Source organism: Plecotus auritus (genome assembly GCF_963455305.1).
Source record: "Plecotus auritus genome assembly, chromosome: 3".
Classification (NCBI taxonomy): Eukaryota; Metazoa; Chordata; class Mammalia; order Chiroptera; family Vespertilionidae; genus Plecotus; species Plecotus auritus.
Genome location: NC_137772.1, coordinates 157,047,324 through 157,064,832, shown reverse-complemented (window position 1 = coordinate 157,064,832; position 17,509 = coordinate 157,047,324). Strand labels below are relative to the sequence as shown.

Here is a 17,509-nt window from a genome sequence, read left to right as displayed (position 1 = left end):
CTTTGGTATAAAGTCATCTAGCTTTCTTGCTAGTTTATTTAACCTTGAACTTAGGAATTCAACTAACTTTCCTGAGTTCAGTTTACTTATCTATAAACTAGAGTCCCGGTGCACAGATTCGTGCACTGATGGGGTCCTTCAGGCTGGCCTGTGCCCTCTTGCAATCTGGGACCCTTTGGGAGATGTCCTATGGGGATCAGGCCAAAACTGGCAGTCCAACATTTCCCAAGGGATGTAGTAGTGCTTGAAGAGGCAGGAGGTCCGGGAGGAGCCTGCACCTGGGCCGGGTGCCACACCGCACCTGCTTAATCTGGCCCCACTGTGCCTGTCACTGCCACCACTTGGTAGTGCTGCCGCGGAGGCAGGAGAGGCTCACGCTGCTGTGCTCACTAGCCATGAGCCCAGCCCGTAGATCAGCTGAGCAGCGCACCCACTGTGGAAGTGCACTGACCACCAGGGGGCAGCTCCTGTGTTGAGCATCTACCCCATGGTGGTCAGTGCGCATCATAGCTACCAATTGACCAGGAGACCAGTCATTTGGTTGTTGGGTCATTTGTTTGCTTAGGCTTTTATATATATACTAGAGGCCCATTGAACAACATTTTGCACTGGGTGGTTGTCCCTCAGCCCAGCCTGCACCCTCTCCAATCTGGGACCCCTTGGGGAATCCCACAGGGATTGGGCCTAAACTGGCAGTCCGACATCCCTCTCACAATCCAGGACTGCTGGCTCCTAACTGCTCGCCTGCCTGCCTGTCTGATTACCCCTAACCACTTTTGCCTGCCAGCCTGATCACCCCCTAACTGTTCCCCTGCCAGCCTGATTAACACCTCACTGTTCCCCTGCTGGCCTGATTGCCCCCAACTGCCCTCCCCTGCTGGCCTGGTCACCCCAACTGCCCTCCCCTGCTGGCCTGGTCACCCCAACTGCCCTCCCCTGCTGGCCTGGTCACCCCAACTGCCCTCCCCTGCTGGCCTGGTTGCCTCCAACTGTCCTCCCCTGCTGGCCTGATCTTGCCACCAACAGCCCTCCTCTGCCTGTCTAATCTTTCCCCCAGCTGCTCTTCCCTGCCTACCTTATCACCCCCAACTGCCCTCCTTTGCCAGCCAATTTGGTTCTGATTGTTTGGTTTCTATGCCAGTCAGCATCAAAGGCTTCGCCTCCCAGGCAGCCATTGGCTCCTCACAGTTGATCCAGATTTGGTTCTGATTGGTTGGTTTCTATGCCAGTCAGTGTCAAAAGCTCCGCCTCCTAGGCAGCCATTGGCTCCTCACACTTCACCCAGATTTGGTTCTGACTGGTCAGTTTCTATACTAGTCAGAGTCTCTGGGCCTATCAATCGGGCCTGATCAGAAAGGCAGAGCTGATCAGCAGCCCTGGAGGAGGCCTGGAGAGAAATGGAGGTGAGGCTGCTGGCCAGACCAGGAGAGAAAGAGAGAGGCAAGTGCTGATCAACAGCTGCCCCAGAGGCTATGAATCAGACCCTGCTTCTCTCTTCAGGCCTCTCTCTGGGCCTGATTTGCAGCTGTAGCAGTCAGTGCTGGGTTGCCATGGCAACCCATATCGGACTGCAGGACTGATTTCCGGTTGGTCGAGCCTCTGGTCTTTGTGGATGTGATGGACCCAGGGTTTTTATATATTAGGATAGAAATGAGTGTTTCGGGAAAGATTTAATGAGATAATAAGTATACTAGCTAAGAATTACTGAGCAGTTATTGTGTGATAGGAATTGTTCTAAGCACTTCACATGTAGTCACACAGATCATCTTCACAATAGCCCTATGAGGTAAGATTATTATTCCCACTTGTAGATACAATTCAAGGTAGTAAATAATTTGCCCAAATTACACAATCAGTAATTGATGGAACTGACACTTAAGCCCAAACCACCTGACTTTGGAGCCCAGGAGCTTATCACACATGTAAGGTGCTCAATATATTGAAGTTATAATTATCCAAGTGGAACACGGACTATCACAAATTTGCTGATCGACAACACGATTTAGAAAATACTAAGTGTAGTAGAGGAGCATAAAATTCAGAATGAAATAATTTAGATTGTAGTCTCAGTTGCATCTTATCACTATGTGATCTTTGGTAAGATTATTTCCTCAAATGAACAACAAGAATACTTATCCCTCAATCACCATCCTTCCTGAGAAACAAATAAGATAGTCTCTTAAAGAATGCCTGGCAAGTCATAGCTGAACAAATGTGGGTGTTTCTTTAGAAGAACACTCTTTATGTTTCTTAATCTCCTTTTGCCCTTCTTTGTAGCAATAGTACTCTCAGCTTTCACATCAGGGCCCTGGAACACTCATGGAGAAAAAATTCTTGATGTAAATACACTACCCTTATATTGACAGAATCTTTTATTCTTTTCTGAAGTATATGAAGAGAGAGATTGGTTAATCTAAAGGACTGCCTCTATAAAAGTGGAATTTCACACACCATTCCATTTGTGTGAGTGAGCTGTTTAAGGCCAAAGGAACTTTCTCAAGTGTGCTCGAAATTCTAAGACATACCATGTAGGTCATCCCCAAGGCAGAGGGTACAGACTGTTCCAACCAGTATTTTTTGCCACACAGTGTTTTGCTGTGTTTTGTTTTCAAGTGACTATCAATGACTAGCAGTGGGGTATGGGCTTAAATGTTCTACCACGAACAAATCCTTTTAGCTTGGTCCCCATCATGAACAGTGAGTTTGCCAACCCTTTAGATTAGCACCTTTCTAGAGCTTTGGAGAGAGATTCAGTTGCTTAGATGAGCCCTTACAGGACTGAACAACAACTGCTGCTTTCATCTACTCAATTCTGTACTTAAAAAGAAAAGCATGATCTCAGCTAGACAGCAAACCAGACCCTGATAAAGCTGACATCAAAAGATAGCTAACCACATTTTTTTTTTTTTTTTTTTTTTTTGCAGCTGGGTAGTGAGTCTTTTCTCAAAGGGGGTCTATGTGACACATCTATGTATCTGACAACAAGCATTTTTTTTTGTGTGGAATGGGATGAATGATGTTTGTTTAAAAAAGTATTGTCACACTTTGTAGTCATACCTAAATGAATCAAAGCAAAAAGAGAGGGACGTATAAGCCTCTAATCTAACTGTTCGGCTAGATAATGGCTAAGTTCAAGCAAATACAACATGCAAGAACATACAAGACATTTTCAAATGTGCGGAAATGTAGCTAATTGCAGCTGGAGAATAAGAAACTAAGAGTAGAATAGGAAAAGATAAAGAATCTCTTTGTCTACGGATGGAAAATAGGTAACAGGGGAGCAAGAGTGAAAGTAGGGAGACCAGTTGGCAAGCTAAGGTGAGAGTTGAGGCAAGAGATAATGATGGCTTGGACTATGGTGATATGGTGAAAATGGAGAGAAACTAACAGATTTGGGTTATATTTTGGAGGTAAAGTCACAAGATTTCTAATGAATTAGAGCTGGTAGATGAGGGGAGAGAAGACTCAGGATGACTTCATGGTTTGGAGTAGATGGTTGCATCATTTCTCAGGAGAGGGAAGAGTAATTGAGGAGCCAATTTGGGAGGAAAAATCTGTTTTGGATTTGTAATGTTTGAAGTGCCTTATTACACACCCAAATGAGTATGCCAAATTGGCAATAGGCTTTAAGACTACAGCTCAATGGAGATGTTGAGAGCTAAAGATAAAATCAGGTGTTACCAGCACATAGATGGTAATTCAGAACCATGGAGCTTTCCCAGAATTCATGCATCCAAATGAGTGGGATTTTTCGTGATGTTTCCTCCCCTTAGGAAGCTTCACAGTATACTTTTTTTCTGGTGATATTGTCCATTTGTATAATACTTCAGGACCTCAAATATCCTATCTAATAAAGAGGGAATATGCTAATTGACCCTCATGCCATCGTAAAGATGGCAGTGCCCACAGCCAATAAGGAGGGAATATGCTAATTGACTACCATGCCCTCAAAGATGGCGGTGCCCACAGCCACAAGATGGTGATGCCCAGTCCCCTCAGCCCCCAGCTGCCCAGGGCCGGCCTGAGGCACAGGCAAGCCTCAGATGGTGGCTGCCCAGCCACCCAGGGCCGCCCAAGGCGCAGGTAACCAGGGCCAGCCGAGGCTTGCGCTGCCAGCAGTGGCAACAGCAGAGGTGTGATGGGGCGTTTCCTTCCCCTGATCACCAGGTCGCCTCCTGCCCCTGAGGGCTCCCAGACTGTGAGAGGGGGCGGGCCAGGCTCCCCGTCCAGTGCATGAATTTCATACACAGGGCCTCTAGTTTTATTAATAAGAAAAGAAAAGATAAAGAAGTCAGTGTTCAACAAACTTAAAAAGAAGCATATAAAAAGCAGACTGTGTTTAAATATATCTTACAGCAAACTTTCCAGACCACTGATCTCAATAAAAGCAAAGCAAGAGATGACAGTGTCTGATGTAAGGAACCCAGGTTTTGGTGTCAGGAAAAACTGGGTTCAAATCATGGCTCAGCCACATAAATTTTCCTCTGTGAGGGTCATTGTTTTCTAGTAGAAAAGTGGAGATTTTTCAATGATTTTGGCAATTTTATGTAGATTCAACAGGATATATGTAAGTACCTAGTAAGAGCTGTAACATAATAAAGGTTCAATACATTTGAACTATTTAAAAACTTTTCTTTTTATGAAATGAAACAAGTCACCATAAAATTAGCAGAATGGAAGGGTGCTTGCCTAAAGTTACCAGACTAGAAACTGCCTGCTCATTACAGAGATCATAGCCAGATTTACTCCTTCCGTGGGAAGAAAATATAGAAAAGCCACAGGATACTTCTGCCCACTGTGAGCCCCACCCCCAGCTCCACAAAGTAGCGACCTAATAGAGTAGGCACTGGATAAACAATTCTCTAGGGCTCTAGGCAATTAATAAAAAAGCCTGGTCTCATTGAAACTCATTGTGATCAGTTTTTCTCTACATTTCCAAAGGTCACTAGAACAATTCATTAGTTTTCTATTTTATAATCTCAAAATTCATGTAAAAGTTACAAAAAATACTACTCCATCAATAAAATATTTTAGTTTGACACTGACATGAGTTAAATCTTCCCATTTTTAAGAAACAACTCTTGATTTTTCCAAGGTAATTGATTGTTAAAATTAAGATATGGGGTAGAAAGGCAAAAGTAGGTTTACAGTTGTGAGTACACAAAACACTGTTTATTCTTGCATTATTATTTATTAATTATTGTATTATTTTCCATATGAACAACTATAAACCTACTTTTGCCACACCCTGAATAATAGACACATGGCATTTTGTAGATGCCGATTTAGTTGGTCTCAAGCTACCTTGAATGTCTGCAGTGACTTTTAACTTTGCTCAGAAACAAATGTGAATCCATAAGTGGTAAAGCTGGTGTGCTATAGTGGTGAGTCCAGCATAGCCAGTCTCTGAGTTTCCACTGCTCACCCTTATTAATAAAACATTTGACCTCAGCCTCTCCCCGCCTCTCTCTCTCTCTCTTTCTCTCTCTCTCTCTCTCTCTCTCTCTCTCTCTCTCTCTCTCTGGCCTAGCATAACATCCCAATGGATTTCATTATTCTGTATGCAACTTCTCATAGATACAGAGAACCAACTGACACTGTCAAAGGGAAAGGGTTAGGGGCCTCGATAAAAATGGTGAAAGGATTAACCAAAAAGCCACACACACACACACACAAACCCCACCAAACTCCAGACAGACAACAGTATGGTGATCACCACAGGGAAAGAGGAGTCTGGGGAGGCAGGAGAGGGTAAATGGGGCATACATGGTGATAGAAGGAGACTTGAGTTGGAGTGGTGAACACACAATACAGTATACAGATGATGTATTATAGAATTGTATACTTGAAACCTATATAATTTTATTAACAAATGTCACTCCAATAAATTCAATTAAAAATGTAGAAAAAAAGTAAAAAAAAAAAAAAAAAGACTTCACAGCTGGTTGCCTCTGGGGTTAATCAGCCTAATGATATATTGTGTGTGGTCCACATGGCATTTATGAATCTAGCCAACATTTAAAAACTGAGAGAAGTCCTATGTTTAAAAAATTTTTTTAAAGAAAAAACGTATGTAGCTTCTCTCTAAAAAATTCCTATATGACAAGAATTAGCTAGATAGGCACCTCCTTTTTTTTTGCTGCACTTCTTACCACTCCCTGTTATTCCTCAGATGAAACCGGGATTGGTCGCCTTTTATTGTCACACTTGAATCTTTATGTTTTTTATAGTAAAAGAACAGTCATATGAATCTGCATTTTTTGAAAATGGTTTTCTTGTTTTTATTTATGTCAACTACCTGAGTTTTATAAGCACTTAAGTCTGTCTCTCTTATACTACACATCATTATTTATTTAACATTTCTTGACAAGTAATAAAGTATTGTTTCTTGGTGGAACATGGTCCTAAAAAGAAAGCTAATTGCTAGTACTGAAAATGAAAAAAAAAATGTAAGTGGTTCTTGGCCAAGAATTATATAAATATTTAAAATGGAATGTTTAAGCTCTGAAAAAAGTCACACTATATTCTTTGACATTGTAGAATAATATCATGTAAGGATATTCTTTGCTCTAGGCCATGGCAATTCCATTTCAAACTGGTTGTCAATTTCTTTTTGTATAGACAAGGTCTTAGTTACATTTTCTGCACCTCTCCCAGGAGCAAGTAGTGATAGTCCTTTCCTTTGGTGTCCACACAAGCCAGAAACCTCTCTTTAATTTTACACACAAAGGAGCAGTGGTTTGATTTTGTGTCATACAAAAGGGAAGTTGGGTGGTGACCCCTGTGTAATTATACTTCCTTGCCCCACCCATGGCCCTCCTGGATGACCAAAGTGTTTGGTATTATTGGTGACTACATTAGGCGGGGGATCAGCCCACGTAAGGGCTCTTACCCATGAAGTGTCAGGAACATAAGTCTAAAATACTTCCCCATTTGCCCCAGGTAATATTACCGTACAGCTGATGACTGCTAGCATGGCAAGAAAGACGTTCTCAGGCGTTCTTGGGGTTCTGGTTACCTCATCATTTCTTTTCTATTTTTTTAAATTTTTATTTATTTTTATTTTTATTATTATTTTTTTACATATGTGTCCTTATTCCCCCATTACCCCCACCCCCACTCATGCCCCACCCCCCTGTTGTCTGCGTGCATTGATTAGGCTCATATGCATGCACACAAGTCCCTTGGTTGAGCTCTCCCCCTTACTCCTATTCTTTAGTTATATTTTAATATTCATTGTATTAAAAAAGTTAACCAATAATCTTTGCAGATTTGAGGGTTCTTTACATTCTTAGGAATGCCTCTAAATTTGTTAAAATGTCTTTGGTTACAGATCCTGGTCCTTACACCTGGATTTTTAAATTCAGCATTTGGTCACATTAGAAACAAAGTTTACCAGAGTCTGTATGATCTATTGCATCATGTTCAGGAAAACATTTATCAGTATAAATCATGATCACAGCACTTTCCTTCTTATCTTCCCAAGTTCATTGTTACATTGTGCTGGCGCTCTGGTTGCCTGCTCAAAGCACTTTATTAATATATCAAACGTGAGTGAAGTAAGCCATAAAGCATCACATGTAATCATGAAACTTTCTTAGAACAAAGACACGGACAATTTTTCCTATGGGAAACAACCTGTGAAAATGCTTCCCAAAGTAAGGAAGCTATAATTTTCATCGTACCTCCCAATTTACAAAAGTGACATCATCAATTATCAGCTCTCTTTAGTAAACTATTGTTGAAATATGCTGTGGGAAACTATTCCATGTCACATTAGCAGCAGAAAAATTACTGAAAAAAAATAGTGCTTTTAGCTTCTAGAATTATAGACCATTCAATTAACTACAAAAAGGTGAAAATCCATAACATGGCATCTTAGGTGCTTTGTACGGTGGTGTCCTCTAACCTCCCTTGGCAAGTCATCCCCCCCAAATGCCACCTATGTCATCATGACCACCAACACCATTGCCACATATGCAACACCACACACATAACCTGTCACAAAAACACAATAAAAACCCCACCTCACCTGTTCTCAAGCTTAAGGTAAACACTTTGGAAGTTCTCAAGCTTAACACTTTGGAAGTAACCAAAGATACATCCAAGGAATGTCTCTTCCCATTTAGGGAAATTCTTTTGATGTATTGGAGACACTCCTCTGTCAAGAATTGATTTTGAGTTTTCTAATTCTTAGAGGAAATCAACTGCTGAGAATTCTATTGACAATACTAAATGTGTAAACTTTCCTTCGTATCTTTGATGTTCTCTGCTACTAGCCTATATTGCCTTACAGGTTCTCAGCCTGCTATGAAAGTGGGAAGAATTTTACAGCTTATTTGGAAAATGTATCTTTCCCTACAGAATTCAAACTAAAAAACATGCATTCATCCACACCCTGACACTTCCTATGAACTATCCCAAACACTCCTCAAGGAACAGTAACTTGGAAAACTTTATCATTTCATGCCCAGTATCCAGGCCTGGCATCATAATTTGCCAGGTCCTATGCAAAATAAAAATGTGAGACCCTTTGTTCAGAAAGCAGGAAAAAAGTACAAAATCATCTATTTTTTCCTTTAAAAATATGTTAATATTTATAAAACATAATAAAAGTAATAGTGACATGAGTATGAGCATAAAATTATAAATTCCCCAAAAACCATTTGGTATCATAACTTTATAAAATAAAAATAGGATTTTATATTATATGCCAATTGATTGTATAAGTTTTCTGCTTTGGATTGCTGAAAATTATTTATTAGTTTATTCAAATTATACTTTCAACAACTTCTTTTTTTTCCCCTCAACAGTTTATTGAAGCTAGCAAGAAGAAAAGATACAATGAATGTAAGGATTGGAAAGGAAGATATAAAATTGTCATTAGTCATAGATGACATGATTGTATATCTAAAATCTCCCCAAATCTCTCTCTCTCTCTCTCTCTCTCTCTCTCTCTATATATATATATATATATATATATATATATATATATACATACATATATATATGTTATTATTATTTTTTTTATTGTCTAAAGTTTTACATATGCCTCCTTTTTTCCCCGATTGACCCCCCTAAGGAACTTCATTTTTAATCGATATAATTGAAAGTGATATCCATTACTCTTGGCAAATAAAATATCACAAATAACTTGATAAATTTTAATTTTGCAAAGGATCTTTCTGCTCATGCAACTGCTACTAGAGCTGCTAAGAATGCTTTATAGACTATGACAACATTGGAATAAATTTCAGATAAATTGTTTCAAGATATAAATTTTAGTACATCTAGAGCTAATGATCCTTGTGGGAGTAATGTTCCAGAAAGACTTAATTCTCCCCACAAATCAATTTCAAGTAAGTGTAAATTTAGTTGTAAATGTAAATATATACGATAGCATTTTTATGTTTCCTTTGGCATTTCTTGTGGAGTTTGTATAAGAAACCAAATGTGGCTTCATGATTTGTATATAGTTCAAAGTGCCTCTTTCTGCATTCTATCACTGCATTTTCAATTACAAGGAATTTTAAAAATCATCTTCCTCATAATAATTGGTTTATCCGAAGTTTTATATGAAAATTGTGTTATTTTACCACAACTGTGATGATCTTTAAATTGGTAGCTAAGTCTATGGACACAATACTAGTATTTGCTTTGCAGTGTTGCAGTTTTCAAAACCAGAGATTCTAAAATCTTTTAAGTCTGGCAACTCCCTGATATGCTTCATTGGGCTAGCCATGTGTACGCCTTTTTGTAATATTTACTGAATAATTTATTGGCTATCCCAGTGCTCAGGCCTGAAAGTTAATATCCACGCAGCCGCCACAGGATGGAGACTGGCCATGGGAATGACAGGCAAGCCGGCCTCCCACCAGGTCCCAGGGCTGCCCCCATGTGGAGCCCTCCTCTCTCCAGGGAGCCAGGGTGCTGCAGCCACCCAGCTGATGCATTCGAGGACACCATCAATGTGGACCCAGGCCCCACCCTCAGCTCCCCGCTGGAGACCCCGATGTCTGGGGTGTTCTGGGCTGCCCCAGTGCGTGTGCATTCAGGAGCCTGGCCAACTGCTCCATGGACACGCTGGCCTGGAAGCTCTTAGGAGTTCACCACTGCTCAGTGTAAAGCCTCCGCTCCTGCTGCACATGCTCCACTGTCCCTTTGGCCTTATCTACAAAACCCTAGCTCAAAGATAGAAAACTCTTACGAAAAGTTTCAAGACTGTGCCAGCAGCGCATTAAACCAGACGCAGGGCTCCTTTGGACAGCTGGGCCCTGTAGAAATGCACCGGTCTGTACCTACCGAGGAAGCCACCCTGCTAGGACCATATGAGTTATATATATATATATATATATATATATATATGTTATTTGTGCCTCAGGCCATCAGCAATTCCCAAACCATATTCTGCAGAAGAGGTGTTCTGTGAAGAGGGGGCGGCGGGGGGCAGGGAAATGCTGCATTCCATGTCCCTACACTGGGGATTCTGGGTGCACATTAGCAAATTACAGGCTCTGGAAATCCTGAATTAAAGACACTTAGTTTCATTTAATCCATTCTTTCTGAAACCTGTCTGGCAGAAGAATCCCATTTATATAAAACACCTCCGAATATCTTGGGAAACGTTAGTAGTCCATAAATAAAATTTGAAAAAATGCCGAGCTAGGCCGTAGTTCAGACTCCATTCAAAAAACTCTAAATGCTTTTTCTTTTTTATCCTCTAACTCAGAATAGGCATTCTATTTCCTTTGCTATCTTCATAAGGATAAAAGTGAACTAAGTCTAACAAGGCTTACCATGTATAAAAGTATAAGAAAGCCCTGGCCAATTTGGCTCAGTGTATACAATGTTGGCCTGCGGACTGAAGGGTCCCGGGTTGGATTCCGGTTAGGGGCATGTACCTTGGTTGCAGGCACATCCCCAGTAGGAGGTGTGCAGGAGGCAGCTGATCGATGTTTCTCTCCCATTGATATTTCTGACTCTCTATCCCTCTCTGTAAAAAATCAATAAAACATATTTTTAAAAAAGTATAAGAAAATGTATTTTGCTTGGCAATCATACAATTTTAATGAATTTAAAGGAATGTTTCATCCTCAAAGTCATATATAAGTTATTGCCTCTCTAGAGTAAAAATTGTATAATATCAGGTTACTCTTCCCAGTAGAGGGTGTAATTTTCAATCACACTCAAATGATTTGAATTCAACACAGTTATACAAAGCAGCTAAAACTGCATTCATAAGTGGCAGGTTCATTGAACCTATTCTTGAGGTCCAGAAAACATTCAAGTTCACAGACAATTTCACTGAAAATTTTTAAAAATGTAAGTCAGATTATATCACTGCTCCTTCTTAAAATATCCTTATTTATCCTCGGAAAAAGGCCAACCTTCTTAGGATGCCTACAAGTCTCTCAATATTTTAAAAACACTTACTTTCCATGACTCATTTTGTTCAACTTCTCTCCTCATTTACCATAACCAGCCATGTTGCATTTCATTCATTCATTCCACAAATATTTATTTAGGTATCATAAAAATATGCCAAAGGGATAAGGGCCATGCCCTCAATAGAACAAATGAATATGGAATCTGTAATATAATGTCAGGCAGAAATAAATGTTATAAAGAAAAAGAAAACAGGCAAGAGTTTGCAGAGGCAGAGAGGATACTGTTTCAGTTAGGTTGCTGGGACAGGCCTCTCTGAGAAGGAGACTTGAACAGAAACGTAAGAGATGGGAAGAAGCAAGCCGTGCACAGAGCCAGGGGAAGAGCATGAAAGGAAGAGCTTGGGACATGAATTGTACCTCGTGAAGAACAAGATGACTGGCCCTAACCGGTTTGGCTCAGTGGATAAAGCATTGGCCTGCGGACTGAAAGGTCCCAGGTTCGATTCCGGTCAAGGGCATGTACCTTGGTTGCGGGCACATCCCCAGTAGGAGGCGTGCAGGAGGCAGCTGATCGATGTTTCTCTCCCATCGATGTTTCTGGCTCTCTATCCCTCTCCCTTGCTCTCCGTAAAATATCAATAAAAATATATTTTAAAAAAAGATGACTGACTGCTGGGGAGGGGACAGATGAAGGAAGGAGAGCGAGGCACAAGGTGGTGACAAATGCAGACAGAAGCTAGGTAAGGTAGGATAGCAGGAGGGCGTTGGAATGCAAATGTCATAGGAAGCCCTTGCAGGCTATTGAGCAGGGAGTCTCAGGATCTGACCCATGCTTTAAAACTACACCTTGGTTACTGCTTGCAGAACAGACTGAGACAGTGCAAGAGAGCATAGAGAAAAAACAGGAAGTGTTTGTATTGTCCCAAGTGGGGGAAGGTAGGGGTTTAGATAGAGACAGTAATGGCAGACCTGCTGAAAAATAGCTATACTCAGGGATATTTTCAATGTACATGCAAAGTGATTTGCTAGGGGGCTGAATGTGGATGTGAGAACAAAAGGAAGAGCTGAATTTTCAAGGTGTGGAGGTCTGAGCAACTAAGTAAATGGTGATGCTGAGATGGCAGACACTGGGGGAAGAGCGAGTTTGTGGAGAAAATCAAGAGCCCTGCTTCATACTTGGTGAGTTTGAGTTGTCTGTCAGTCATCCAGATGAAGATGGCAAATTGATAACGGGGTGGATTTCATGAAAAAGTGGGGAACTAGAGTCATAAAGGGGATAGTTACCTGTTAGCCCCTCAAATGCCTCTTGCTCTGCCTCTAGTCCTATGGGCAGCCTGTTCCCTCTCTCTGGACCTCTTCCTTTCACGAGTTTCAATTAATCTTTCCGGATTAATTGTCACTTTCCCCTGGAGGAAGTCTTCCTGGATTCCCCAGACCAGATTAAGCCTTTCTGTTTACGATCTCCTAACACCTTGTAACTTTTCATCATAGTGGATCATACTTAATGGCAAATAAATATTTGTGAGACTAATAATAGTCATGCCCAAGTCTCAGTTCTATTAGAATAGAGATATCTATCTTCACTTTTAAATTACCAGTACCCAGTGCAGTGTGTTATGTAGCAGGTACTCAATACATGTTTGTGGAATTAATTGATTAATTGGTTCCAGACAGACCTATTTTTTCATTACCCCTCTACCTTCTCTTGTTTCTTCAACATATGAAGACATAGTAGTTATTGCCAAACGTACCTGGAAGTTACTCTCAAATATACATTTATTTTTAAATCCTATGAAGATATAACTCATTGGGAGGAGAGAAGCCAGATGTACAGAACTGCATTTAGGGCCAATTTTTTTTATTGACTGATAGGATTGTTTTTGAGAAAACAAAAGTATCCACTGATGCCAAGAAATAATCAGAGAAACAGATTATTATGATGTGTCTTTTGTATCATAAAAGTAAATTATGAAATTGGACAAAAGACCATACAAAAACCTTCTGACCAATGAAGAATAGATTTGTGTTTTTATGTTTTTACATCACAGTAAATTCCAGCTAGAAAGCTCAAAGACCTATCAAGTAATGTATAATTTACTATCTTGCCTTAGCTCATGGCGGAGGACAAGTGTTCAACTACAGAACTAGGGAATTTTAAAGTTAAGTTGGCTCTTTATAAATCTGTTCTCAAATCTGTCTTTTTCTAGCACTGAATTAGAAATGGATAAAAAAAAAAAAAAAAAAAAAAAAAAAAAAAACTAACCTTATCCACCCAATTTAAATACAAGCTTATTTCAGGGGAGAACGTCTGAATAATCAACTTCCCATCATTCCACTTTAATTTTCGTATCTTTTACCCAAATTAGCCTTTCGTTACCTTGGTATTTCAAATAAAGCTTTGAGGAAATCTCAAACTATCTTACAAAGTCACAGGTCATAGTAAAGTTTGAGTTTATGTCTCTCCTGTAGTGTTTGTTTACTTATAATAAACTAGAGGCCCAGTGCATGAAAATTCACGCACTCGGTGTGTGTGTGTGTGGGGGGGTCCCTCAGCCCGGCCTGCACCCTCTCACAATCCAGGACCCCTTGGGTAGGGTCCCTAGGCCTGGCCTGAGATCAGGGCCTATCAGGGCTTTCCTTCCCCAGGCTGCAGGCAGCTGGCCCCACCCCCGCCACTGCCACTGCTTACCATCTGTGCAGCGCTGCCCCCCCTCCCCTGCCACTGGTAGCCTCCCTCTGAAGGCGACAGGCTGGGGTGCAATGGCCTGGGCCTTCCTCTTTCTTTGTTGGGGGGCGGGGCCAGCCTTGCAAGGGGCCATCTGCCTACCTGATCACCTCTAACTGCTGATCTGCCTACCTGATCACCCCTAATCCCTCTGCCTGCCTGCCTGATTGCCCCTTACCGCTTGCTTGAGGGCGGGGCCAGCACTGACTTCCCATTGGTTAGCCTCCGGTCATTACTGGTTGTTATGACCCAGGGTTTTTATGTATTAGGATAGTTAAAACACCCTGATAGAAGGCTAGCAGACATTGTCTCTGGAGAGGACATCACCACAAGGACTTAATTTGGAAATCCCAAACTTCTTGTTTCCCTCTTTCTAGTTTAGGACTGATATTGTTTCCAGGACTAGTCACCTAAAGTGACTGAAAGATGGATAATTTAAGGTGAGGTAGTTGTTGCTAAATGATCACATTGTTGATACATATCACATTGTTATCAGTGGGGTCCCCTCTGCATCCCTACCTGTTGCTGGTGGAAGTGGGCATTGTAGGGTGCCATGGAAAGAAGAATTGCCTGAGACACCCCACAGGAGGATAAGGTATCCTGGAAAGGTTTATTGATGTAACATTAAGGGAGTTCCCTTCCAAGGTCCCATCCCCCTCTGTCCCGCCATGTAAAAGTCCCATGTTGTCTCCAGCAGAGCTAGAATTAAGGTCCCTGCCCGGTGTCTTCACTCCATATCAGAAACAGTCCAGTCCAGCATCTGACTAGCTCGGCTTGTGTTTCCAGGTGCAGTCCATTCTGTGTGGGGTTCACATGACTATGGGCCATGCAGCTGCTTGGGCCACAGGGCAGGCAAGTGTGGGTCATGGAGCAAGCAAGAGGCAGGAGTGCCAGAGGAACAAGAGAGTAGAAAGTCTTTGCCTCAGGGTTATAACTGAGCTTAACCAATGAACCTTCAGCATTTCAAGCACTTGCCGTGGTCCTGCCTCTCTAGCCCATGATCTTTGTTCCCAGGTTAGACTGACAAACAAGCACCTTCTCTACATCACCCTGATTTTACTGCGCATGCACTCCTCTTCCTTGTTGGGACTCCTTCACCAGTGGTTCCCTGTGGAGCATAAAGGTGCAGCTCTCTGGTAAAGCTGCCAGATGACCATGCTTACAATGTCTGGCCTTCCCTTTGCTTCTTTCTTATTATTATGACAGTAACAACATTGCATTAAAGTGAATGAAACAATAGCAGCAAAGTTACTTCCCTGATACTGGATCACCAGGAAACATAATTAACACGGTTTCAAATTTAATGTTTGCTAGTAATCATGTTCATGAAAACAGATAGTTTACTAGTTTATGTTGTTGATATCACCTTCAATAAATGGCAGGTATAAATGAATGATTTAAAGCTAGAATGAAACTGAGCCCACAAATGCCATGTTCATTACTATATTTCCAAGGCGTCCCACAACACCAGGCATTCAGTACATGTTCAACAAATAGCCACTGTTCACACAAATAAAAAGTCAAGAGAATAAAAATGATGCGTGGAGGCAATTATAAGACTCATAATTTTTTAAAAATATATATATCTTTATTGATTTCAGAGAGGAAGAGAGAGGGAAAGAGAGATAGAAACATCAATGATGAGAGAGAATCATTGATTGGCTGCCTCCTGCACGTCCCCTAATGGGGATCAACCCCACAGCCCAGGCATGTGCCCTTGACCGGAATCGAACCTGGGATCCTTCAGTCCGCAGGCTGATGCTCTATCCCCTGAGCCAAACCAGCTAGGGCCCTCATACCTTTTTAAACCAGGTAACTTGGATTCTAATCTCAGTATTTGTCTATTTGTTATGAGAATTAAGAAAGTTACATAGTCTCTCTGAGCTTCTAGAAATGATGCCCAAATTCTCTTTCAGATCCTACATTCTATTGTATTAGATGTCACTTTCTGCAAATCTCTTAATCTATTTTATGAGGCTAAAATATTACAAAAGTAATGACAGTTCCTTGTGTCAAGTGATATTGTCACATGAAGAAAAACACACACACACACACACACACACACAGTAATTTCCCTGTTCTCTTCTTCCTGTTCTAAGCCCTGAAGTGACAATGTTAACATTTTGGTGTAAATTCTTCCACACATACCTGTATTTATGCAAGTACTTCTTCCTGGATCATTGCCTCTTCAGCTCAAAGCTAAAACACACACACACCTCTCCACCTTTCTTCTCCTGGTTTAATTCCTATTATTCCTTCAGCCATCACCTCAACCATCACCTCCTCTGTGCAACCCGCTGATACCTCCTTGACTAAGTAAATTGCTCCTTCTATTGGGAACTAATAGCTGTTCATCAAAACCTATTGCATATAAGCCTAACCAATGGACACAGACAACAGGGGGGTGAGGGCATGAGTGGGGGGGTGGGGGACAATGGGGTGATGAGGACACATATGTCATACCTTAATCAATAAAGAAAAAAAAAACACCTATTGTCTCCTTCAAGCGTGGTGTTGTGGCATTGATAGGAGATGCACTGCCCAGCAAGCCTCTGCAGGTAGGTATGCCCATGTGACCAAACTCCTTCATGTGCAGTGGAAGCATTATGGAGTGTCTGCCCCAGCCCTCATCTCTGCCTCTCAGACCCAACCATCTTTTGAGGATCACAGGTTTTCTTCATAGATTACCACCAACTGTTAGGGGCGTCTTCAAAGCACTGTTGCTTTCAGGTGCCCACATTCATACCCTCCTATCCTAATAACCCTGATTTTCTTTTGGAAAAATGTCCCTTCCTCACTCTAAATCAGCCGTGGGCAAACTACGGCCCGCTGGCCGGATCCGGCTGTTCTATCCGGTTCTCTTGTTCTCCCCTCCGCTCCTTTACTTTGAATTTATATTAGTTCACACAAACACTCCATCCATGCTTTTGTTCCGGCCCTCCGGTCCAGTTTAAGAACCCATTGTGGCCCTCGAGTCAAAAAGTTTGCCCACCCCTGCTCTAAATCCTGTGACTTGGTTGCCTGACTTCACCGTTGGGACTCCAGGGAAACGGTAAATGAGCCATCTATGCTTTCATGTACATGATTACTAATAAGCCCACTCCGTCTGTCTGGCAACAATAATTAGCTCATGGATAGGCACTTGATCAAAGTTGACCCAACAAGAGGAAGCCCCAAGAGTTTTGCTGGAATTCTTGAGAAGAGGCATTTTTTTGCTGCGCCTGTTCCTTGGGTGGTGTAGCATAAATATAGAGCTGCCGCTGCTTATCTTTGCCACAACAGAGACAGAGCCTGTCTTAAGATTATACCAACTCAGAGGTAATAGTGCCAGAATAGTGAAGAAAGACAAATTCCTAGTAGGTCTTTTGAGCACCTGACCAGCTTAAATGTAGTAACA

The 17,509-nt window shown here is 41.6% G+C and overlaps 1 long non-coding RNA gene across 1 annotated transcript in view; it reads right to left on the bottom strand.

Moving 5' to 3' along the window:
* The window catches only part of LOC308244381, a 47,494-nt gene that overhangs the window by 7,322 nt on the left and 22,663 nt on the right, over positions 1-17,509 (bottom strand). The gene's annotated exons all lie outside the window — the stretch shown is intronic.